Here is a 26,895-nt window from a genome sequence, read left to right on the forward strand (position 1 = left end):
TGCTATAGACACTTCAATTATCCTATGAGCGCTGATTAAAACAAAAGAAAAGGCCATCTTTATGCTACAAAATACTTTATATTAAATATTGTAAGAATGTTGCAGGAGATGTTTCTAAATAGGTTTTATATGTGGCTTGAAATGCATTTTATATACTTATTACTTATTACACAATTTATTGGAAATACAGAGCTAAGAAAGCTAGTTTCTTGAATTTGGTATTTAAAGTATTCAGATCACTTGTAAATCACTGGTATTTTCAAAATAATACTGTTACACCACATGTGTTCCAACAGTTTTCCAGTTATTATATACAATTGAGATGTGTTTTGACTGACCTGTATTTCGTTGGGATCGAAGTATTAATGTTTGGCTGATTTTCTTCAAACACCTGCCATACAAACATAAATGCTGCTTCGCAGTGAGCCGTAAAACCTTCTATAATTCAAATAATTGATTTCTATATAAAACTATTCTCCCACATTCCCTACGTGACCAAGGGAGTTTGCTGAAAATAGCTTCTGGCTTCTCTGTGTATTTTGCATAAAGAAAAGATCTGTCTTCATGTTGATTTCATATTACAACAACCCAAGCACTGAATCCATTTGCTGTAATTCTAGTAACATTAATTGTTTGTGTTGACATCTTAACCACAATATCTAATGGACAGTACATGAAGCATTCACCTTGTATTCCTGAATGTTTTAATAACAAATATAATTGATTTTAAATAGTTTTATCTTTACAATATTCACATTTGAAATATTACATGCAGAACTGAATTATTGTTGTAGACACTGAATATTGTCAGCTTAGAAAGTACATCAGCAGTATTGTAATAGATTTATTTTAAGTTTAAGAATTGAAGCAGTGGCTTGTTAATTTTTTTTTAATAATGTAGCCACTAGCATTTATTGCTCCGCTAACTCATTAAAACACTGGGATTATCAATGCTCTGGTGTACTCACTCTTTTAAGCCTATCTATGAATACGTAAAATGAGCACCAGAGGCACTTAGCACACTTTCTCTTTTCTCTCTCGCTTTCTTTTGTACTCGTCCAGTACAACAAGTAACCAACGGGTAGAGCAGACTCAGTTCTCCAGAGAAAACAATGCCGGGCTGCAGAATACACCGATCCAACATCATTAGACACACATAACAAATGCCCTTTCGCAGGCCTGACAATCCAAGTGGGTATCACCCTGATAGAAAAGCTTGCAGCTCTTTTTTTATGGGTTGTTAAAAAACCTGTTGTAAAACTGAATCTGTTGGCTCCTGTGGCCAATCACTTCTACCCTGCCAACGATTCATTCACTCATTCAATCGTGTTTCTTCAGCTCGTGTATGCCCATTATTATAATTATTTTAAATATATATATAATTTCTGTATTTGCTTCCAGTCTGCGGAGGGATTTGTAGCAGGGTGCCCAATATCGGCCCTCCTTTCTTTTCTGAAAAGCAATTTACACTGATTGGAAAAACATGTGTCAGCATTAGCTGACAGTGAGAAAGGAGCAGGGAAGCTAATTCCCTATATATCTTACGCTGTCTGGTGGGGATTGGTATTAGCTGCCTACATTGCACAGACCCAGGACATCACAGCACAGACTCGGGAAGGTTATTTATTAACTACAGTTGACCTTATCTTCTCCTAAACAGACCAAACTGAACATAAATCTGTTTGAGTGTAATATGGACTAGCCTGTGCTTTAGGAGATCCAATAAACCAATCTGAATACGTACAGAATATGGGCACGGGGTGACGCTGTCTGTTTTTATTCATACAATATATTATAGAAGCTGATTAGACAAGTGCAGGAGCTTGATTTTTTGAAGGGCATATTGACATTTTGGACAATAGTGCACTTTTATTAAATTTTACAGCGAGGGCCAGATCATCTAACGCCATTTCAGAAAACATGTCATACTATTAAGACACAGCGCTGCTCTGAGGATGACTCTGAAAGCATGTGACTGTCTCATACTCCTCAGTCACACTGTTTTTGTGCATGACTTAAAGAGGTTACAATAAATACATTTGCACAATTAGTTTCTCTGCATTTTTTAAACAGTCTAAAAATAACAACCCCAGCAGGGTGGATGAGAAACAGCTCTGATTTCAAAACAAGTGATCTAAAATGTGGCTGGTGGAATCTGGACGTCTGATTGGCTGATTGACAGGCGAAGCATGCAGCTGCAACTTCACGCTGGCCAGTCAGTCAGTTGGACGCCGGTATCAGGGTGGCACTGAAGCCTGCCAATGACAAATGACAGAAATGACAAGAACACTGGGAATTATATGCATTGTATGGTAGCACTCTGGTGCATTTTTTAAAAAGGAAATAAATTAGAAAAAATACCTGAATATAAGGTGACGTTATTAGGTTCATATAGTACATCCAGCCATGAGATTTTATTCCAATAAATTTCACCTTGGTATAAGAGAACCCTAAACAATTCCTGGCAACAGCCTCCAGTGTTAGGATAATAATAATAATAATAATAATAATAATAATAATAATAATAATAATAATAATAATAATAATAATAATATGAAAGGGATTTCACAAAAAATATATATATTTCTGTTTGTTTATATTATACCTATACAAAGTAGGTATATAGTAAAATTGTATTGAGTGGTAGTAGGATATCTTTTAAAAGTGAAAAAGGCTGGCATCAGTCTCCTTGTGTCATGAGGTCATTTGATAGTTAATGTGTCTAAACGTAAAAGTGCTTCCCTTTTCGTTACTCTTTTAAAGATTTTAAAACCTCTCGTTCACGCATTGAGAAACACAGGTGAACCTTTGTTACGCCAGCTCAACAGTGCTCTCCCCGAGCTCCCAGGCTCTTCAAGAGCAGCCGAGGGCATCGCATGGCGCCCAGCTGAGCCCCGGATCAATCTATACCTCAGGGACTGCTTCGAAAGAACATCCTGCCAGAGGAGCAGTAAACCAGTGCTCTAAATCAACAACAGAGTGAACGTTGTGTGTCTTACACTTGAAAATTGGTTAATTGAAATCATTTAGATTAGGCTTCATTGAAGAACAAAAGCGGGGGGGGGGTATACATTTTCATAATATGTGTTTCTTCTGCAGATGATAAATAGAATATAGTGGTGATACAGTTAAAAATAAAAATGGAAAGAATGTATTGATTTGAGAAGTTAACACACTTTGTTACAGTTGAAATACGCCTTGTCTTTTAAAAGGATGACTGTTTTAAACACTGATCTTTTACTGAACTCATTTACTTGTATAATGCATGACTTATTTTCCCAGAATGCCATTGTCAGTAGCTTTAGTTGGATCGGGTGTTTTTCAAACAGTCAAAGCACTGTCTGATGAAAAAGACAAGGTTTGATACACCAGCTAAATGTGTCTGCCTTTATTTCCTACTCCTCGGGATTGTAACCATCCCATTTCACGGCTTACAACGTCACTTCTGTTCTTGACTCATGGCCTGTGCGTAAAAGGGAGTTATTTACAGTTGTCATAAACCCTGCATGGAGAAATTGGACAAATATATCCCAGCTGACTCATCTCCTCCCCAAAATCATTAAGTCATCAAGGCATAATATGTTCTCCCCCCATAGCTGCGCAGGGCACACGCATGACTCATTGGAAACAGGCGGGCAATGAAAGAGAATCGTCTCAATGGATTTTTTTTTTGTTTCTGCCAGTGAAAGGGACTGGGTCTGTTTACACATACCCCCTTTTTTGTTTTCTGACAATTTGCCAAATCCGCCCCCCCCCCAATCGAGTTGAATGCAGCTCTGTGATGCTGAGTAACGCTGCTGGTGTGTGTGAAACATCTAATCCGTGATCCAGGCGTCTCTCTCGCTCTTTAGTGAAGTTGTCAGTCAGCGCTCATTCAGCAGATTTATGCAAAACCGGTTATATAGTCCTGTTCTCCAGAGTCACACTATAGCCCCTCACCAATAACGAGCGCTGTGATTTATACAGCTGAAATTGAAGTCTAGTCACAATTGGACCTCTGTATCATTTACAATTAAGAAGACGTAAAGAATATGAAAATGTCACAACCTCCAAAAACAGTTCTTCACAGTCTTATCAAAGATAACAAAATACATTTCAATTAAAAACTGCCACCCAATTTTCAATGATAATGATTCAAATGTTTATATTTCGTATATTCTATAAGGTGAGCCTTTGTGAACAGCTTGGGCTCACAGATAAACCACACACACACACAAAGTCTAAGACCTTGAACTTGGAACCCTAAGCCATCTTTATTTTTGTTTTTGTCATTGTGCCAGTGGTGTAACTATGGAGCTGAAGGCCAGCCAGGTGCACTGTTACACAATACCTTTGTGTCAGGTCTGCCAGCTTCAGCAAACTGGCTGAAATTGGTTTAAGCCAGCTGTAGCTTTTGTGAATCATTACGGGTTAATGGTATGGATCCCACATGGTCCCCCGCAAAACCTCAGCGGAGACCGTCCGTCTGCATTGCTTGTTTGCAGAGGCAGGTGGTGCCAGTTCATCGACTGGCCGCTTTCCAGAAAGACACGGCCCAGGACGGCCCACTCGAGTGGCCCACTCCGACAGCCTACCTCCCTGCAGGTCTTCAGTTGTTTATTTTGGTGTCACCCCAAGCCACGTTATCATCAAAGCTTGGATCTTGGATACCACCAAATAGACAATACTGATGACTGCTTAGCATGTTTCTGTACATTTACCGAAAACAGCAGGACTAAACTTTTCACAAGGTGTTCAGAACCCAAGAGAACGTCACATGAAAGACAAATGCCAGAGTGAATACAGTCTCCGTAAAAAATCATATAAGCCATTTTCCCCATATAAAACTGCATCGTTCTAGAATCATAATAGTTCCATGATGCCAGTTATGGGCAAGCGTTAATGTACCTATAGCAAGCCTTGTGCTCAGAGCTCTTGGGATCAGTGACTGGGTGAAATCCAACACCACCGATAACAAAACACTGGCATATTGTGAGTGGGAAACCCATTGCTCCGCAGGTGTCCTGGCACACGTGCTAGTTAAAGTGAAGAGGTGGCGTGGGGATCCAGCTTTTTGTGACGAGAAAGTGAAACTGGCAATGATAGATAGGATTTATTTACGCATTTAATTATATATGACTCTAGTTGTGTATTACTATAAACTGTCCTTTAATCGTATATAAGCATTGTACATAATATAAGGATATATAAGTGAATATTTCTGAATGGACATGCTTTATAAAGGGAGTTTTCTAAGCTGTACTGATCAGATGTGAGCTGCCTATCTCCATGGTATGCAAAGAGTGAGATCAGGGCATTGCACATGTTCAAAATGTGTTCACGCCTAGTTCTGAAACACTAAAAATATCTAAACACAATTTTGGAATGAAAACTTTTTGGATGTATCCAGCTGTGAAACGGAGGCTGGTGTTTTTTCTCTGTTGTTTTCTTCCTGCAGCGAATGATGATGATGAAATAAACCGCGTCTGGGTTTTTAGAATCGGAGTCGAGAACGCTGGGGCTCAAAGAATTCCACAGGCGTTCTCGCCGACCGCCGAACGACTTGGCTGTTGGTTTTCAAGTTCATCTCATCAGTGTCGTGTTTGTTCTTCAGATGCCTTCTTTCTATTCAAAAACTCCCCTGGTAGCAGACTGTGATTCCAGAGGGATCATCCTATTTCAGGCAAAACAAACAGGCCAGGTCTTACAAACTAATTTACTTATTGCAAAATATTGAATCTGGAAGGAGCTTTGAGGTTTCCTGTCTCTCTCTCCCCCCACCCCTCCCCCATTAAAATAAAACATTGGGAAGGTTTATTCTGGGGGAAAAAAAGCTAAACATTAATAGGGAATTTAAATGAACAGGTACAGTAGACTATGCACTGATGCAAACTTGGAAATGGCTTGTGCGCCATTTCCTGAAAGAAAAACATTACTTCACTTAAGGCACTGAAAATCTGCCTTTGCTGCTCATAAAGGACATTGGCAGAAATTACCAGGGCTGTTCAATTAAGATAAAGCCTTTACCTGAGTATAAAACCCATGTAGAATTCTTCATTATTGTGCAGAAGACTTCCTGAGTTTGATATCCTTGGTGATGTACGATATCATAAAGAATTGATCTTCCTGATAATGTTTTACTGACACTTATTTACTACCTACATTTGGAAATATTCCAGAAATTGCTCAATAGTAGAAAAACTAATCTCTGTGCAGAACAGTCAGTTCTCCTTCATTTATATAACAGAAAGTCACATTTTTTTCTGCTCATATCGTACTTCCTTAAAGATGCCTTCGGTCTTAAAGATAACAAAGTAATATGACATGATTCCTCACGAGAGACTTAATTCAAGTTTGTTTTTTAAATGCCTTCTCCGTTTCTCTCCTCCATATGAGAAAGTACTTTAGAAAATCCCACGCTTGCCAAATGTTCAGCAAGTTCACTGAATAATTGAATTATTAGTTGCCTACAGAGCCTTTTTGGATGCCACTTCACACCCTGTTGTTGCAGTTTTTAAATTCAAATTGTGTTTGTTGTTTTTCATTTAAATGCAAAGTGAAGTAAACATTTTCTCAATAATGAATAGGTCTTGTATGTATTGCCAATGTTGTAATTTGTTACGCCTCAATGTTCGAAAATTATGAAGTATGTTTTGGCACATACGATCAAAGATAATAAAATACAGCCTCTTACACCCCCCTACAGATCCCTTATTTTCCTCCACTTATTCCAGACTGTAATTGACTCCTGTTCTATCCTGTTTGCAGATAGAGCTGTCAGGAAACCATATATTAAAAATAGAATAAAACACTATGCAAATATGCAATGTGTTCACATATTGTGATTATACAATGGCAAGGGAATAAAACAGTGTCTAAGTGAAGGTGTAGTGCAGAATGTGTCCTATTCCTTGTAATTTGGATTTAGATTTGCAACAATTTGTGTAATCTGTCGCCTCGCTGAGACTCTTCTGTCATAAAAACCAGCTGTGCTGTGACTTCAGAGAACAGACCGAGTGACATCTCTGACATGACATCTGCTCTGCTTCATTGCTGCTGTGCCAAATGTGTTACCCTGATAAAGATACTTGTTACCCATGGCAGGATACTTGTTTCTCTACATTTTTATTATATATAATGTTTCACTTATAGTTATATGGTTCACTTTTCCTCAACCGTACAATGTTGTGTACTGTTTATCAACATCATTTCTATTCATTTTAAGTTGTATAACAAAATTTTACTAACATTTTGCCACTTCTTCCAATTATAAACTCTGAAGCACAGGAGCAAACAGAATATATTATTATTATCATCAATAATAATAATAATAGCTACAGCATGATGCATAAAATCTTAAAGTGCTGCTCTGACTCATGCACTGTAGCTTGAGAACACGCACACAAAGCACTGTCACCTACAGATGCTCCATCGATGATCTCAGAGCGAGTCATCGTGGCCACTGATGCACACTGTGACATCATTAAATAATGTGGGAGCGATGTTAGTAGGAAAGATATTGTGGCATTCGGTCAGTAAGCAGTGCCTACCCCCACATTCCCTTACAGGAGTAGAACAGCTATCCAAGGGAAAAGTTGGGTAACTGATTCACTTTTAAAAAGGACACTGTCAGAGATGCACGCTTTAAATCATTTGTGAGCAGTCATGGTTTAAAATGGGCAAGTATTTATTTTATGACCTTTTGCATGCACTCTGTTGTTGTGCACGTATTGAAAATGCTAGGAATGGTTAATTATGCATTGTGAGGTATACCCACACCAGGTGACAATATTTCTAGGTCGAGGAAAAGTAAGTGAACAGAAGGCCGTGACGTCTGAATCCCTATTTAGTTCATGTTGTGCCCGACTGACAGATAATCCATAAGCAACCTCCGAGTGGTCACATGCACTGGTGGAAAAATGAGAGCAGAAAATGCAGCTACAGTACAATCAAGTACACTGTATTCACAAGACTCGGTCCTTTGGCTGTCTGCCCAATGACTTCCCTGAGTTCGGGTCGCCTAGCAACCAGTCCCCAGCTCCCCAAATTCTCACGCATCACTATGGCCATGGTGATGTCACAGTTGCTATGGTTACTATCAGACAGAGTAACCACGGCACTTGCAGGGCTAAGTATCTTTAATGAATATATATTAATTAACACACTTCTGCTGCACTTTCATGTGAATGCTCCTCGCTGTGCACGTCTTGTACGCACGGAGTGTCCGATTATTGTGCTCAGGTTTGTTTTAGCCGTTTGAATGTTTTTATTTACTTGTTATAGTTTGAATACTCGAATGCATTCCGAAATAAGCTGAAACTATTAAGCAATGCATTCAGGGCTTGCATGCCACTCTTGAGCAATTTGCCTCTGCTCCAGACTGTCTGATGGTTTTAGGTTGCTAGATTTGGAGCCACATCAATAAATTGCTCTGGGTGGTTCTTGCTTGCTCTGCCTTGGTATTGGACCGATATTGTGAATTGCATCACTGTCTGGATGTTGAGATGTTCAAAAAGTACCCACCGTTTTCAATAATGAATTGGTTACGGTTTGAGGAATCCTGTCTCAGTGAAATGAAAAGTCAGGTGAACTGGGATTCAGCTGATGGGGAGAGGCAGTTCTTATTATATAGTGCCTCTGTAAATCTAGATACAAAGTTTCCAAGGCATATCTTCCTCCAAAGTAACATTTACCTTTGACACAGTTCTATATCAAAACAGAAAGTATTTTAAAGCACTCTCTAATATGTCTATGTTCCCCCACCCTCCCAGAAAATATAGAAGTCCTACCGCAACACCACACTGATGTGATCTCAACTTGCTTCAGGAAGGGAAATGAGAAGGAATAAACATCTAATAAGTTATGTTCACAACACTAGTTAATTTACCTGAGATGATAATTGCATAGAGAGTTTTTCTGTATGTGCTGCAAAAGCAAAGTCATGGCATTATTACAGCACAGCTTTAGTCCCAGTGACCTCCCTTAAACCCACCTTCCTAATTAGTACTGTATAGTCACTGCTAGGAAAATACCCAGAACACTGAATTACTAGGACCCAAATTGCCCTGTAACCATTCAAATGCATGCTTCTTAATTAAGATCAGAGGTCGCAAAGCCGACCTACAGGTTATGTAGCACATCTGAGCACACAGATGTACTGTACTAAAACAGGAGTAAGTCCAGACGGACAGGTCCTACAGAGGCAGTGCAGAGAGGTTAAGCCAAAGAGTATTATTCCAACATAACAGTCGGAACAGAATTCCTGAATCTTGAGTTATCGCCGTCTGCCACATTTATCTGTAGAATCTGGTTGAGGTACAGAAGAAGGATCAGATCCACTACCTTGCTGTCAATCTCAGGAAATCCAATGTAGAGTACCCAAGTTGTGGACACACCAGGAAGAAAGTAGTGAGAGACTTAAAACAGGCTTTTCTGGTGGCATCCAATAGGGCACCCTGGCCTTGGTAATGCCATTGCATTATACTGTGAGATCTGTCAGAAGGGTTAAATGCCTGCAGTGCCACTAGTAAAAGGGAAACGATGACAGTGCACAGAGGCTGAATAAATTCCTGTTTGAGAGCATGTCAAGGATTGTATTTCAGAGCCCTGGGGTGATCTCACAAGAATGACAAGGAAGTGGCGCGACACGGAGCGGTCCACATCTGTGGGAGGACTCGGCTGTCCTCGCTAGGCCTCGTATAAAACCTCTCCTGAAGGATGTGCTGTTACGATGTTATGTGATGAGAATGCAGTAATCAGTAGGTGGCGGGGGGGACCCTGTCAGCTGCTGAAGGTCACTGACACCATGCTTGCAAAGGACAGCAGGAGCCCTCGTCACACCAGGAGTCAGAGAAGCATCCGGGAACAACATGTGCTGCTCTCGCTTTTAAGACATCCCTGTGACTCCACATGTCCCTGGGTGCTGCTACTGCAACTTGACTTGCAAATAAGAACAGTTGGTCGTGACTAGTTGAAAACTGTCAGGTCACATCAGCTCAGGGTGGAAGCTGATGTCGGAAAGTAAAGCTTGGAGGGCTAGTCAAAAGAGTTATCTCTACCATCAGGAGCCTTTGAAAAGACAAGCCGGGTAAGGAGGCAAGAAACACTGCGACACAGCTTTGTGGTAGGATTATAAAGGCCAATCATGTTCCCACATTCCAACAATGAAAGGCGGGCGAAACAGATCGGGTACCCCATGCCCCACTGAAGTAGTGACTGCACTTCTACTGCACTTCATCACAGGTGTAGCAGGTCCTCAAATTATATAGTAGCCCAGAACCTCAGAGCTTTTCTTCTTTGCCAGTTAAGTTTGACATTTATCAAGATTGTGCTTGGGGTCTTTATATGCCCAAAATCTGCACCTCCACATGTCACTGTCTCTTTCCCAGTGGCTCATTGACAAACATATGCCTTCTAGTTTGGGCTGTGTGGTCAGCCCTCACTTGGAGTCCCGACGGTGTGTGCCAGATCCCAAACAGCCTTGAGCACAGATACACTCTGCCCCTGTAAACTCTCAGTCAGCTCACCGTCTGAACGGCATCAGTCTCACTGATCCGGGTCACGGCACCAAGGTGGCAGGTTCCTGTCTATCAGCATGCACTCGCAGTGAGCGCTGTTACACTGGTGGAAACCAAACACTTCAGATCTGCACTTATGAGACACAAAATTATTGTGCAATTATTCATATATGTTTTTTGACAATGTCTGATTGCTGTATTCTTCACTGGCAGCAAGTTTCTGAATTGCTTTTTTTACTCCCCTAAATCAAACATTTATAAACTCCCTGTATTGACTGAATCATCTGGGATCCTTAAATTCTTAACAGATTCTGAATAGAATTAATCGACTGATAATTGATTAGCCTATACAATTGAATTGTTTCTTGTGTCCAATGGTTACATTTTTTATTTTTTATTCCAAGTTCGTATGAAATTACATCAGTGCAGTTACGGCGGCGAATGCTGTTTAAAAAAATGTTGAATCAGAAGCTGTAAACTTTGTGGTGTTGTGCATGTGTAATACATTGTATGGATGTTTGATAAAACATGTAAGTCACCTTGGATAAGGGCTAAATTATGTATTTCTGTAAAATAAATAGTAACGATAATCCTTCAAAAAAGTATCCACAAAATATTTTGATAGTCACACTTTAAACTGATTCTAAGCCTCTCATTTCTCTTTAAGAAACATTTGTGTGTAACCGTAATACAGAGCAAGAATTTAAAATACACTTAGTCACATGACCACAGGTTCTGTGTTCTGCAGTGGAGCATTGATGCCACTTATAAATAGCTGGGGATGAATGTAATAACTCAGGCAAGAAACATGACACTGGATGGGGGCAAACAACATGCTCAGACATCACCCACCAGGTACTCCAGGAGCAGGTTATCAGAGTCCGCTCTACTGGGAAATAAAGAAACTGTGAGGGGGCAGCAACACAGGAGCAGGGCAATGCCAAGTTCTGCTGGAAAGGTACAGCATTCAAATAATTATTAATGAATGAAAAAGGATGTGTGGGGACCTGTACACCACCGAATATGGCCAGAAGCAGGGACAAAGGGTCACGCTCAACCGGAAGCTAACCCCTACCAGGAGCCAGGAGCAAAGGTTATTCTCAACTGCCCAGGAAACAGCAGTGAGGAAGTGGTTTTGTGAGCAACATCCGAGACCAAGGCCTACCAGGATGCGCAAGACAAAGGCTGGCAGATGCTTAGAGCAGAAAGCGAGAGCAGAGCAAACGCACCTCATCCGCCAAGGGAACAGAGTAAGGCCATACGTGCCACAGGGGCTCAACTGGCACCAGACTGATCACGGCCGCGGTGGCCCTGAGGTGTGGTGGCTCCAGGCAGGGCGCCTGGGGGCAAGATGTGGTTTCCCAAATCGCCCAGGGGCCAAGGAGGTGGTGGATGTGCCCAAGGGTGAAGGCCCCAGCGAGGCAAGTTATACCTCTCACCCGAGAGAGTGATCGAGGACTGCCTCATTGGTCAGACCAAATGTAGATGTCCCCAAGATGTCTGGACTTCAGCTGCTTGAGTGACAGCACACAGCGGCCAATAGGCAGCTTTGTTATACAAAATGTGTTCACTGAGGTCGCATGGTAACGACACAGACCCCTCCCCTTTTCGGTATCATCCTTGACTCGACAGATAACGATGGTTTCAAACTCACTGTATGGAGGCCAACTGGGATCAACGCTGGTGAACACAAATCGTGTCACTTGCTAGTACTTGTCTGTGTTCCAATCAAGAAGAAGACGTGGGCTGAGTGTTTTAAAAAGAAGTCACGCTATCAGGTTCTACCCCCATCATGCAAGTGTTCATGATAGATAAGGATCTAATCTAACGCTGAACTAAAATGTCACCTCTTGTTTCACATGGGAGCTTAGCAAGACCATAGGTGCATTTTCTGTTGATGTCTGTTTTATGTGACACTAAGCTGGTACATTTATTCTCACACTTAATATGATAATCTGTTGTTTGCTCTAATCGATCATATCTTTAGTCAAGCGTTCTGTATTGTCTGCGTTATCAAGCACTCCAGTGGATTATGTCTGCTAGTGCTGCCTGACAGCTCCTTGCAAATTAAGTGTGTAAAATACAGCGTGCATGTTCACATTAATATTTAGGATGCCTTAAACAAAGATGGGCTTCATTTATGAAGCGAGGATGTTAATTTTCCCATTAATAATTGAGCTATAAATGGAACATTTTGATGTTTAATTCTTCTTCACTCTTCGCATGACATAAAAAGAATGGAGAAAGAAAGGTCCTTTAAGAATCCATGGTTCATAGCAAAACAGAAATCCTGGAAAAAATCAGTTTCACTTATTTGAAATCCTATTGGATAATTTAGCCTGAGGTCAATTTAATTAATTTAAATTGAAGAGAAACTGAGAAAAGTAATGCATATGTTAAATTAAAAGATACACTACTATTTATGGAGGGAACACTTTGAAGAAACATGTTTTAATGTACTGTAATGCGCAAATCAAGATTAATCATACAGTAGGTGACTTAGATTTAATTAAAGAAAAACTGGAAAGTTCCAGGTGCTTTCTTGATGTTTTCACATACGTGTATATATATATATATATATATATATATATATATATATATATATATATATATATATATATATATATATATATATATATATGTGTGTGTGTGTGTGTGTGTGTGTGTGTGTTTATTTAGATAAAATACAAAACAATTCCATAATCCAGTGTTTTGGCACAGATGGTAGGAGACACAGACCAGATCTGAATTTGAAAAATACCTTCACCTGAAGTTGCACCAAAACTGTAGAACAACGTAAGCCCTATTTCTTTGTTCTTTGTGTGCACAAGCTATTAACAAACTAACAAAAGCATTCTGTAGTTTATTGTGGATTTAAAAGTGTAAACAGAATGACTATGATACATTCAGCTACATTAACAGCACTATGTTCAACATATATAACTGGCAAGTATGTTTTAGATATTATGGTTTATTACTCTACTGGCATTCACACCATAACAAATAACACAGCTGTACATATTTGCTTCAAAAATATATATTTATTAAGATGCCTAGAAAAACAACATACTGGTAGAGACTGCAGCTGGGAATTCCCAGGTAAATCCACCCAGTACTTTTGCTTTGTTTGCCTTACAACACACTTAAAACATCCTTAATCCATCACACCCATTCGTACAACTGAATTGAAGAAGAGAGATTAAAAAACAAAACAATTATATAAGAAGTCCCACATTAGGACTATTTATTTTTGGATCAATCATTATTTTTTTCATTTTTATCAATTCAAATATTACATTGTACCAGGTGTTTCAAAGCTGCAGAGGGAAACAGGCCCTTAAAGGCATCAGGATAAAGCAGTTTATAGTTTTGTAAATCATGGGAATTTCCTCATTCATTACATTACAGTAAGTTTTCCAGTTAACCTTTCTAGATTTATTGAGTTACTTCCCAAGTTTGTTATTTGTGTATTTGTTTAACAAATCACAACAAAGCCTTTGCAAACAGAATGCAGTGGAGCCAAAAGGGATGAATAGAATAATATTCCACTTTCTCACAAAATTAAAATTACAGACTGCACAATAGGATTCTGCAATAATGGCAATTGACATCTCTCTGACTCTAGATACGGGGGGAAAAGATTGTGTTTCGATATTTCTCTATGTGTGGGTTGACTACAGGGACGGAGTCACTATGTGTGCAGCTAAATTAAGACTCGTGTGTTAACAGTAACCTGCTGTGGGTACGAGTGCTATTGATTCTGGAGGGGTCTATCCAATGTAGATCAAATCATTCAAGTAACTTTGCAAACACTGGTATTTCACAGATTGATTTACATACTCAGATTCACCTGGAAGTACATATTCTGTGGGTTGAAATGAAGAAATTACAATATGATCTGACTATTTTAGAATCTGTGAAATGTAAGCATTTAATTAACTAACCTTTCTATCTAAAAAATATCCCTCCTCTCTTTACAGTTGCAGATTCAAGGAGTCGGAGCATAAAGGTCATGCCTGCGATATGAGGGGTTTGAATTATTATTATTTTTATTATTTTTATATCTTGGCAGACACCCTTATCCAGGGCAGCTCAATTACAGCTCAACCGGTCGCTCCTTGAATATGCGTTGTCATTTGACTCCAAGGGAAGGAAGACACAGCATCCGAATCGAGATTCGAGGGAAGTGGCTTCTGAAATTAGAAGCAGCACCTACCAGTTTGATTTACATTGATAAGTTATTGATCAGTTGAAATGGGAAGCCAGGCTTATTGTGTTGTAATGCGATAATTGGACAAGCAAATATCTCAGACGAGTGATTCATATAAACCGTACACATGCATTTTCTGAACATAAAATGACTGTGGTGAAAAACACAATCTGCAAACATGTATCTACTCATAAAAACGTATCTGCTCCAAGACGAAAAAGTTGCTGGATGTGAAGTTGTTGCTCATTTTGGAGTCTAGAAATTAAGCATTTGCAATGTACAACACTTAATTTTAAAATAAATGATCCGATCTCCATCTGCGCATAAACATCCCAGGTTTTAAAGGTAGTGTATCATAAAATGAATTATTCTTCCTTCTAATGATTTAATGGTAGTCGCCTCTTTGGAGCAAAATAAACATTACAAAGCATTATGATTATTTCTTAGCAGATGCCCTTGTCCAGGGAGACTTACAAAATATATCAGATTAGAAGGGTAACTCACACAAACACACAGTACTGTTCAGAAGATTTAGGCAGGTGTGAAAAAATGCTGTAAAGTAAGCAAGCTTTCAAAAATAGACATGTTAATAGATTATATTTATCAATTAACAAAATGCAAAGTGAGTGAACAGAAGAACAATCTATATCAAATCAATAAACTGTCTTTGTTAGCTGAGTTTGGCTGTTCCTCACCCAGTTTTATTCCTCCTACACACTGTTTCTGTTTCAGTTAATGATTGTGTTTCAACCTACATATTGAATTGATGATCATTAGCACCTGTTTGGTATAATTGTTTAATCAGACACCTGACTATATGCCTACAAAATCCCTGACTGTGTGCAAGTGTACCTAGAAGAACTGATGCTGTTTTGAAGGCAAAGGGTGGTCACACCAAATATGGATTTGATTTAGATTTTCTTCTGTTCACTCACTTTGCATTTAGTTGAAAGCATTCTTACATTACAGCATTTTTTCACACCTGCCTAAAACTTTTGCACAGTGCTGTATATATATATATATATATATATATATATATATATATATATATATATATATATATATATATATATATATATATAATGTGTTGATTTGGTTTAGTCTCCTTTATCTGAAGTATCTCACATCAAAAAAAACAATAGCAGACACAGAGGAAAATGTAAAGAGTTACAGTGTGATAAACAGGTTCAACAAAGGAGAGGAAACTGCCAATGCAATAACTTAAAAAGCTAAAAATACAGTGTAAGCTATAGCAATTACAGAAAAGGAGATGAAGGCTTGAAATATAATATGCACGAACAGTGAGCATGAAGTAAATCCAAGAGTTCAACAAAAGGTGCCTGAGATCTGATCTCCTTCGGTCTCTGGTGTCAAATAACACAAGAGGGGGGGAAACGGAGCAGTGGTTGAAAGCCAGATAGAGGGATCTGGGGCTCCACGGGCAGGAGGAAGTGATCAGAGTGGGGGCAGCTCTGGTGTTCATGAGGAGGTGGTTCCCCACATGGGGCAAAAGAGGAGTAGGAGCAGGTACAGGAGGTAGGAGAGTGTGGGGAAGGAACAGGCTGACAGCTAACAGGAGCGTGGAGAGGATAGGACAGCCTTACTGCGAGACACCAGGGATTAATAAGAGGAGGAGAGAATTGGTGGAGAAATGAGTAGGCAAAGAAAACTGCAGAAAACGCAGAATCCTTGACTGTATTTTCAGTTATAGATATGTGTTTCTGATTAATTAACCATGCATTCACCTTATCAGGAGCCTGCAGGATCAAATATGACTCTGGACAAAACCTGGAACATTCCCACAAACCGCTGATCTGATTCTTAAGAGGTTCTGGTTGGTTAGCAGATTGGACAACCAAGTCCTTTTATATATTCATGTATGTATCTATGTATTTGTATGTTTAGGTTCATGGTAGACACCTTGCCTCTAGCTTTACCTTTGACCCCATTTTCATGAAGAAGATAGTGAATTAAAATGGCAGGAGGTTATGCAGAGTCCACTCTTCTCTGTGTCAGTGGGTCAGAGATTTCAATCCTGTTAAGGGATAACGTCTTCAAACAACCTGAGCAGCGTTGCATTGTATAGCCTCTGCACTGTCCCAGAGCTGTAGTCTGACCCAATTGTTGTTCCTGAGTTACATATTCTTCCTACAGATGTTGATGTTAATCTTATCCCTTGAAGATGTAAAGGAAAATACAGCTATTTTTATGACAGAGATCATGTAATAGCTCTGTAGATATTCATCTGTCTGGAAATATGAATAAATACTGTGTCAATGTACTGAAATAACCTCCTCGTGGAAGACAAAGTCCTACAAGAAAATAAATAAACACGAATGCTCCACATTGTGTGTATTATTACGCTTGCTGTGTATCCCTCGGTGTTTATCTCAGTGTAAATTCTCACAAGCACTAATCCTCTGGGTGTGTATGTTGTTGTTAGCGTAGCGTGACATAAAACACATTATTAGAGGCTGATAAAATCTCTCTTTATTAATCGGGATAGTCCCTTCAGCAGTGTGTTTGTCAGCTGCGTGTCGTGTCTGAAAATGTTAAATGCCGTGGGTTTCATGTCCCAGTTCTGCTGCTGTCACATCTGCACACTCCTGAAATATGCATACGATCCATCAAAACAATTATTACTGCAGTGTTATTATATATCTTATTTTCTGGGAATCTGACACATCCAATGTTGTGAAAGAAGATAGGCTAGGTTGTTCAAATAAAACTACTGCTCTCCTTTATTGAAACACAGATTTTGTGCCAGTACACTCCTTGCACAGAATATATGAGGATGGAAAGATGAGAGAGTAATAAGATCTGACCAATAATGACTCGAATAAGACTGATTTTTAAATGATCGGCACTAGAAACGCACATGTGGTGGAGCTTTCTCCGTCTTCTCTCCAACAAGCAGTTCTTTTTTTTTTCACTTAACCAGTAAACAGCCTTTCATTCAGCCCAAAATAGCCTTCCGTTCTACTTTAATATTAAAATTTAAATAAAACTGTGGTTTCCACTAGCTTCTTCTGAACGAGCAGATGAAAGAGATGGAAGAATAACCATCTACAGTGGTTTTAACGTTCAAGTCTGTTATCAGATCTTGCAGTTGCACCCACCCAATGTAAACAATTGCAGCAGACATGAAGTTATACTTGGTGATACATTAGCATGTCAATAATAATCTCTATATATACACACATGACTTTAGCTCTTTACATATTGTGTCCTCTTCTGGAATAATCCGCTGATATTCAGCTCTCGGTTCTGCTGAACTGTCCAGAAGAATTGAAGGCCCTCATTCTCTCAAATGTTTCTTCACCCCTTCACTTCAAGTCCAGCATCGAATGCTCCACGATGATCAAACAGAAATTTACGAGTAGACCTCAGGACTATGTGTGTGACAAACCTGGGATCTCCGGGCCTACTCTGCTAACACTAGGTTGATTTAGCTACTGGCCGCAGTGGTCAACTTGCTCTTCGTGAATTGAAAATCAAGCTGACATGCATCAGTTTGTGTGTAAGGAAAATCAATGCGGTGTTAATAGTTTATCTTGGAACACTGAGGTAAGATGTCGAAGCTTTTACAGTGTCAGCTGCAAAGATTACACCGAGTTTAAATCATGAACACCCACAAATTATGAGCGCTGTCTCTGTTATCGTTCATTTCTCCTGCAAAATCTTTGTTCCGGTCGAGCCAGTCTTGTTACTGACATATAAATCTGCCTTCCACCGAGGAAGTAAAAATCACGAGCCTTCTCGTTAAGAAACCAAAGAACACACTCTGAACAATGACTCTCTTCACCTGAACAGATGCAGTTAGGTTTTTAAATCTCGTGTGTCTCTTTGGGGCAGTTTGGCAGAGTCGGAACAGACGAAATAAGGCAGAAAATAACAGGCAGTTTGAGGTATTGGCTTTGAGGGAGGACAAGACAGGCTTGCACTTTTTGGGGACAGATTGTGGTTAGTTTTGCTCGCTTCAGAAGTTCAAAGGAGTCTGTTTACATGCTGCCAAAATACCCACGTAGTGTAACTGAAGGCAAACAAACGACTCTCAAAGGTTCAAATTTAAATTAACTTTGGATGTGGAAATGTGAAGGTACCTCACGGAAAGAAAAACAAAGCATTCATACATTTCACGACATATCATTGCATCACCTGAACTATTTTCTTGACAGCTACTAAGTGAAAATCTATTTTAATACTCTAGTCTGTGTCAGAAGCACTATTTTTAGGCTGAATTTACAACAGTAAGAAAATGGAAATAACTTAATCAACTGTTGTGTTGGAATTATGGCTTTCACAGTCTACAGCACTGTACTAAGCGGAAGATAAAACAACAATACAATGTTATAAATCGTTGCTCTGTCTAGGCTTAGGTCTACAACACAGCAAATGTTTAATCAACTCACTGATCATAAACTGCAATTCCAGCACACGTTGTCCTGAATTTGCAGCCAGTAGGTGGGTTCAACTTTTGATCTGGTCCAGCCCTAATGTGATTATCCCCATTTCACCTTGTGTTCAGTTTTTTACACTGTTTGGTGCCTGGCATGAGAGTTACACAATACCTCCATAAGCACAGCTTGCCTGATAATGTGTTTTATCTACTGTTTTACGATCAGCCTGAATGTGTGAGATGGATAGCTTTTTTAATGTTGGAGGTTTTTTGGTCTACAGTGCTGTATTCCAAGCCAACTAACTCTCAAAACATAGATTTGAATCTAAACGTTAAGATTTTGCATAAATATAGGTCAATAGGCTTCCACACTGTTTATCTTTGGCTGTGTTCCCATACAAAAAGGATGTTATGATAAAACATGTTGTAGCCTTAAAAAACATTAAAAAAATAAAAAGGTTCAAGCACAGTATTTGGACGCAGATCAATTATTTTAAGGTGCAATTAATGGGGGAGTGCCGTGCATGACAACAAGGCTTGTGAATCGTATGAGCGGCGCTGTAACAAAAGAAATGCCCCTCCTCTCTCTTCAGCAGGCGTTTCACATCGACCCCGAAGGCCACACACTGGCGGCGACAGATTCTGCATCTTACGCGACACATTTTCTTCAACCTCATCAGACAAAGTGGATCTCGTGCTGCCTGACCTCCCTGCTCGATGTCTAACTGCGCGTCTCGAGGAGTGCTTAAAGAGACAGACTGCTCTTACTCCCGAGGCCCATTCTCTGTGTCTCGCACTCTCCTTGACCCCAGTTCAATTATCTGTCTTTTAGATGTATTTATTCACATATTTATTGTCAATATCTGGTAAGCAGGGGTTCTGGGTTTCAATGCATGCTTCCTTGCTTCCCACACGTTTGCCATTCGATAGCTTGTTCTGTACATCTGGGAACAAGAGACACGGTAGATTGTGGGAGGAACACCGGTGGCACTATTTTGCCCACCTGGGAAATGATACCAGAGACAAACTTCTACGAATGAGGAGCTTTTAAATCCCACCTGCTTGTTGTTGTTGTTGTAGTTGTCCTCGCTGTTCTTCTTGGGATGTTGCCTGCAAGAAAAACAGGGAGTGGAGATTAAAATCAACAACATGAATGTACCGTCCCCGACAAATTCATATTGTAAACATATTGCACAATCTTGCAATCAAAACAAATATGGAGGAATACTTAAAGCTGCCCAGTGACAACCATTTCTGCCTTTCTACTTTGTCTTGAACCCTAATTAATGGCTTTAGTCAATTTTAATACCTATTTGTGTAAAACACCAGATGCTGTACCCAGCAACTGCACAGTAAATCAGCTTAGAATTCGTCATGCAGATAGAACGGCACAGATGTTTAACTACTGGGTTTAAGACACTGCAAACAACAAAAAGACAACAACATGCCGTTTATCATATGTGCAGAGCAGGTTCAAAAATAACATGCAAACATTGGTCTCTAATGTTGTGAAACCCAGACCACAGCTGTCACTCACGCTCAGCAGTCTGTCGAGGTCTCACTGCCAGTGTCTTCGCTCCTGAAAAGCCCGAGCCCACACAGCAATTAGCTAGAACTGGGTTTTGCTTGTTTATTTGTTGTATTTTATCATTTTCAAGTGAGACAGAAAATGCATATATTTAACTAACAACATATTAATGTCTGCTGGCTAAGAAGCCTTTTTTTTATGTTTTTAGTTTTCATTCCAGTGGAATTGAGGTTACACATCAGAATGACCACACATTTGGATAGGTTGCTGTTGCTGTTTTTATTGTCTTAAGAAAATCCGGACTAGAGAGACAAGTCGCATTAAATTGGGCCCTGGACTGGATAGCTTTTCCGGCATTGGTATCTCCACAGAGGAGCCAGAGAGCATCGAAGCGGTTAGTATTTGCAGGGCGCAGGAGGTGAAGAAAATCAGTCCCCATGCAACTGACGTGCAGGGCTTGAATCAACGATGACTCATCCATTCATCTAACTTCCAAGAAATGGCTGGAAAAAATCTGGGTCACAAGCAGTTTGGCGGTAACTGGGGATTTACCGCTGTTGCCTCCCTGCCGATGATATACATTGGTATGCATGTGAAATAATACTGATACTAATAATAATAATAATAATGTGGTGTGACCTTTCTAAACAGTCCCTTGCTAAGTGGGCCCTTTCTGCCCTCTGCCTCTACAATGCTGCCCACCTACTCCATCAGGAGCCAATCAGCATCCCCCACCCACTTCTTCGCTCATCCCCACCACCAAACGCCTGCCTGCCTGCCTGCTATCTGCTGTGGACACAATCCTTCTGCTTGTGCCAGGTATGACAGGGAACCTGAGGCCTAGTCAGAAAGACCGCCAAGCATCTCCCTCATGTCTTTCCACACCTCTACTGACACCATTCCACTGGTACCCGACCCTCCTCTGCACACGGGCTTTCTCCGCCCGCTCCTCTCCTGGCACAGACAGTTCTCTCCGTTGCTTCCAACCACAGCGTTACATAAAAGGGCGCAGTGTCTTTATTTTATTATTTTATTGTATTTATTCGCACACACAAAAAACAGAACAGAACAAAATAAAGACAGATTAAAACAGGATAAAAAGTGCAGGTGAGGGCTTATATTATATCCACACCCAAAAGAACGCATAAACAGTATACATTAAAAATAATAATAATAATAATATTTACAAAACAGACAATAGGCTGCGTGTTTATCCGCGTGCGTGTGTGTGTATCACGTCACAATTATCAACAAGATAATGGCTGGTGAGTGTAGCTACTCCCTGCAGGTCAGATCACATCTCCAAAATCATCAGCTCCGGCCACGAGACACAAACTTAACAACCAGGCAACTTCTGCTAGCTAACAATTATGACACCATACCTGTAGGCTAATTTCCTGGAACTGCTTTTGCAGCCAAGTATAGGAAGAGAAAAATGCCAGCCACGATTCTTAAGCAGTGCTGCCAAAAAAGAAAAAGATAATCCATCTAGATCACTGGCTGTAGCAGAGATAATCTGTCTAGTTCACAGTGTACTGTACGATGCAGACGCAGCATGTAGATATTCCAGGCCCTAGGAAAAATGTGTCTTTACAGTACTGGGGTACAATACAGTGAGTGTATGGGGGGGTGGGGGACCCCTATTTCATCTCTAACAGGGAGGACGTGTGTTCAAAGTGGTGTCTATTTACAAGTTTCACTGGTTTACCTCGGCAATGTGACAGGAGAAAAGCACGAACCCTAGCATTGTCAGTGGGTCTGTGCCTTTTGTGAAGCGGCAATGTGGCCCCTTACATAGAATTCTAATCCTAGTGTTTCGAGCTCCTGGTATTCAGGGAGACTTGCAGATAAGATGCCTTCAACTCTTCAATCTGAAACCATTCTGCTTTATCACAGGGAATATGTATTATTGATGCAACTGCCTGTTTAGCAATATTAATAGTGTTTGTGTTATAAATAAATAAAAAGAAGGGAGATATATATATATATATATACACTCACCTAAAGGATTATTAGGAACACCATACTAATACTGTGTTTGACCCCCTTTCGCCTTCAGAACTGCCTTAATTCTACATGGCATTGATTCAACAAGGTGCTGAAAGCATTCTTTAGAAATGTTGGCCCATATTGATAGGATAGCATCTTGCAGTTGATGGAGATTTGTGGGATGCACATCCAGGGCACGAAGCTCCCGTTCCACCACATCCCAAAGATGCTCTATTGGGTTGAGATCTGGTGACTGTGGGGGCCAGTTTAGTACAGTGAACTCATTGTCATGTTCAAGAAACCAATTTGAAATGATTCGACCTTTGTGACATGGTGCATTATCCTGCTGGAAGTAGCCATCAGAGGATGGGTACATGGTGGTCATAAAGGGATGGACATGGTCAGAAACAATGCTCAGGTAGGCCGTGGCATTTAAACGATGCCCAATTGGCACTAAGGGGCCTAAAGTGTGCCAAGAAAACATCCCCCACACCATTACACCACCACCACCAGCCTGCACAGTGGTAACAAGGCATGATGGATCCATGTTCTCATTCTGTTTACGCCAAATTCTGACTCTACCATCTGAATGTCTCAACAGAAATCGAGACTCATCAGACCAGGCAACATTTTTCCAGTCTTCAACTGTCCAATTTTGGTGAGCTTGTGCAAATTGTAGCCTCTTTTTCCTATTTGTAGTGGAGATGAGTGGTACCCGGTGGGGTCTTCTGCTGTTGTAGCCCATCCGCCTCAAGGTTGTACGTGTTGTGGCTTCACAAATGCTTTGCTGCATATCTCGGTTGTAACGAGTGGTTATTTCAGTCAAAGTTGCTCTTCTATCAGCTTGAATTAGTCGGCCAATTCTCCTCTGACCTCTAGCATTAACAAGGCATTTTTGCCCACAGGACTGCCGCATACTGGATGTTTTTCCCTTTTCACACCATTCTTTGTAAACTCTAGAAATGGTTGTGCGTGAAAATCCCAGTAACTGAGCAGATTGTGAAATACTCAGACCGGCCCTTCTGGCACCAACAACCATGCCACGCTCAAAATTGCTTAAATCACCTTTCTTTCCCATTCAGACATTCAGTTTGGAGTTCAGGAGATTGTCTTGACCAGGACCACACCCCTAATTGCATTGAAGCAACTGCCATGTGATTGGTTGGTTAGATAATTGCATTAATGAGAAATTGAACAGGTGTTCCTAATAATCCTTTAGGTGAGTGTATAGTGATGCAATGCCAGGAGGGCTGAAATGAGATCATCCCAGGAGGCGCTGTCCCTTCCTAGATCTCAGGAGAGACGAAGAATTAATGTCGGAGGTACCTGACAGGCTATAGTGGATGCCTGGCACAATAACTCAGGAGGAGTGGGAGAAGAGAGCGAGCGAGAGAGACACACGGACTGAACTAAGGCCTGGATAAGGGCGTCTGCCAAGAAAGAAAGAAATAATACAGTAACGAACATTGGCTCTGAACTTGGACTTTGATTTGGCTTGTTGACTGTCGGCTGTTTATTAGTTTCATGTTTAGAGAGGTGTAGGTAGACTCGAAAAAAAGTAATTTTTTAGTTTTTTGTTTTATGTCAATTTTCTGATATATATATATATATATATATATATATATATATATACACATACATACATACATACATACATATGTGACAAATTAATGGAAAAACCTGAATAAATGAGTGGAGGAACATAACGAATGCAGACGCCTTCAGACAGGTGCACTGCATGATACAATTAAGCAATTAACATCCTGTCATGCTCTGTGGCATGTATAACAATGCTGAGCAGGCCCAGTTGACCTCGATTTTGGATCAAGATGGCAAGAGGAAAGGATCTAAGTGACTGTGAAAGAGGGGTCATTATTGGGGCATGAATGGCAGGAGCTTCAGTCACACAGGTGCTCAACTGGCTCGTGTTCTGGACAAGTGGGCGAGTGCCTGTGTGGGATACCAAGAGAACAGGACAGGCCTGACTGCTGGACCCTACAGTGAGGGGGTCCGGAGGCTCTGTTATGCTGTGGGGGGCATTTTCCTGGCATGGTTTGGGTCCACTTGTCCCCTTAGAGGGAAGGGTCACTGCAAATCATTACACAGTTATTCTGAGTGATCACCTTTAACCTATGGTGACACATTTCTCTCCTGGATGACAATGCCCCCCATCCACAGGGCACGAGGGTCACTGAATGGTGTGATGAGTATGAAAATGATGTGAATCATATGCTATGGCCTTCACAGTCACCAGATCTCAACACAATTGAACACCTATGGGAGAACACCTTTTGGAACGACGTATCAGACAGCGCTCTCCTTCACCATCATCAAAACCCCAAATGAGGGAATATCTTTTGGAAGAATGGTGTTCATCCCTCCAGTAGAGTCCAGAGACTCGTAGAATCTGTGCCAAGAGCACTGAAGCTGTTCTGGGACTCATGGTGCCCAACACCTCACTGAGACACTTTATGTTGGTTTTTCCTTTAATTTGTCACCTGTCTGTATATCATGCTTTGATTCAAAATTTGTATTTGATCGTATATAAAATATGCTTTGTTTTGTGTGTATCCATTTTAAGAGCTACCTATATTTAATTAATCCAGATGGTTGTGCGTGACCTTTACTGTATGTTGTGAGATTAGTCATGTGTTAAGGATTTGGTTGACTTGCCGTGATCTCAGCCCTTATTCCACTGAAGATTATATATCTCAAAAATAATGTTAAAGGCACCGAATCACCCAAATTAGTCTTGCGTCTTAAAATAAAATAAAATGTAGTAACTGATAACAAAAAAACTCGCTGACCCTTTTCCCCCCTCCAACAAATTAAACATCTCATCCTGGTGTAATACGGCCTGCAGCTCCTTAGCACAGAATGACAAGAAACTGTTAAAATGACACGACAGGACACGGACAGCTTCACGTGATGCATGTTGTGGTGCCACACCGTGAACCGAGCCAAGCGCTAATCGCTGCCTGCCACTCCAGTGTCTGACTCCCTGACAGCCTGGGCCCGTCTCTGTTTTCATTTCCCTCTCCCGGAGTAGGCCTGTTGCACCTCTCTAATCTAGTGATCAACTCCTAAAAGTGCAGCATAATTCAGCACATCTGACCTGGAACATGTGAGGGACTGCCTGCCAGCCTCCGTGCTTTGGGTTTCACATCACATGCTCGTCCATGTGAGGCGCTCCTCCCCTGTGCCCGGAGAGAGGGCTTTATGTAAGCAGCTGGCCGCTAGTATACAAACTCACATGCTGATGTTGTGGAGGATACTGACAGGCGCTATTGTTCTCGCACATGCTCCCTGGGCCGCCCCTGTCACCCCGAGTGTGCAGCTGGGGAGGGGGACGTCTCCGTCTCTGGCCTCGCAGTCCCCTCTGGCAGGAAGCCGGGAGTACCGCGAGCCTCCTCCTCTCGCTCTCTTTCACTTCTCTTTTCTCAGAGCAGCTGGTAAAGCACAAAGGAAAAAGGCGTGCAACTGGTGAGATAAAGCACATAACATCTTGCTGTTTGTGCAGGGTTCAAATAAATGCATGATCGCAAACCACCTTTAAATATATAATTGAGTCCAGTAACAAGTGTTCTCAGCTCTCCTTCTCTTCATAGCCTTACTTCTGAAGAAGGAAAAAAAGTGCATATTTGTTTCCAGTTACCACAAATGATAAAAATCGGAGAGGCCAATCCCGAATATACACAAAAGTGTGCCATATCCACCAGTAGTTCCCCCATCTCTCGCCACAGAATCCGTATCAGTCGCCGTCTACAAATTACCCAGCAAAACCGCTTTGCAGGAGAACAGATCCAGTCAATATATAATGTATTTTTTATGAGATGTGATTACATGTGTTTGCATATTGGAGAATGACAATTTATGAATTTGCCTCTATTAGGCGTGAATGAGTGAGGCGAGGGTCTATTGGCTAACGGCTTGGTTAAATAACGGAATCGAAAAATAAATGTAAAATGTAACAGTTTTGAATAGGTTGGAATGACAGGACTGAGTGGAAAGCAAATGTCATTTTTATTTATTAATTTATTTAAGATTGAAATTCAGAGAGAGAGATAGAGAGAGAACACCCTTTAAAGGCCCCAAATAATCTATGCAGAGAGAACCGAATTCGCTCCCACTCAGAAGTGTCTGCTCCGAAGAGGAGGGAGCGAAGTCTGCTCAGCGGCTGTTCCCATAGCGACGCGCAGGTGAGCAGACAGCTCCAGCGCAGGGCGGCAGCGCGTGCCGGTACCAGCACACCCGAGCACCACGCTGCTGCCGC

General features: G+C 40.8%; 1 long non-coding RNA gene across 1 annotated transcript; it reads right to left on the bottom strand.

Annotated features, from left to right (window-relative positions):
- Positions 1–1,789: 1,789 nt before the first annotated feature.
- On the bottom strand, positions 1,790–25,988 carry LOC136712450 (uncharacterized). The gene is made up of 3 exons (XR_010804832.1): positions 25,876–25,988; positions 20,164–20,215; positions 1,790–2,255 (listed from the first exon to the last, which is right to left on the bottom strand). It is a non-coding gene; the product is annotated as an uncharacterized LOC136712450 (long non-coding RNA).
- Positions 25,989–26,895: the final 907 nt, after the last annotated feature.

The sequence above is a fragment of the Amia ocellicauda genome, chromosome 2 (genome assembly GCF_036373705.1).
Source record: "Amia ocellicauda isolate fAmiCal2 chromosome 2, fAmiCal2.hap1, whole genome shotgun sequence".
Classification (NCBI taxonomy): domain Eukaryota; kingdom Metazoa; phylum Chordata; class Actinopteri; order Amiiformes; family Amiidae; genus Amia; species Amia ocellicauda.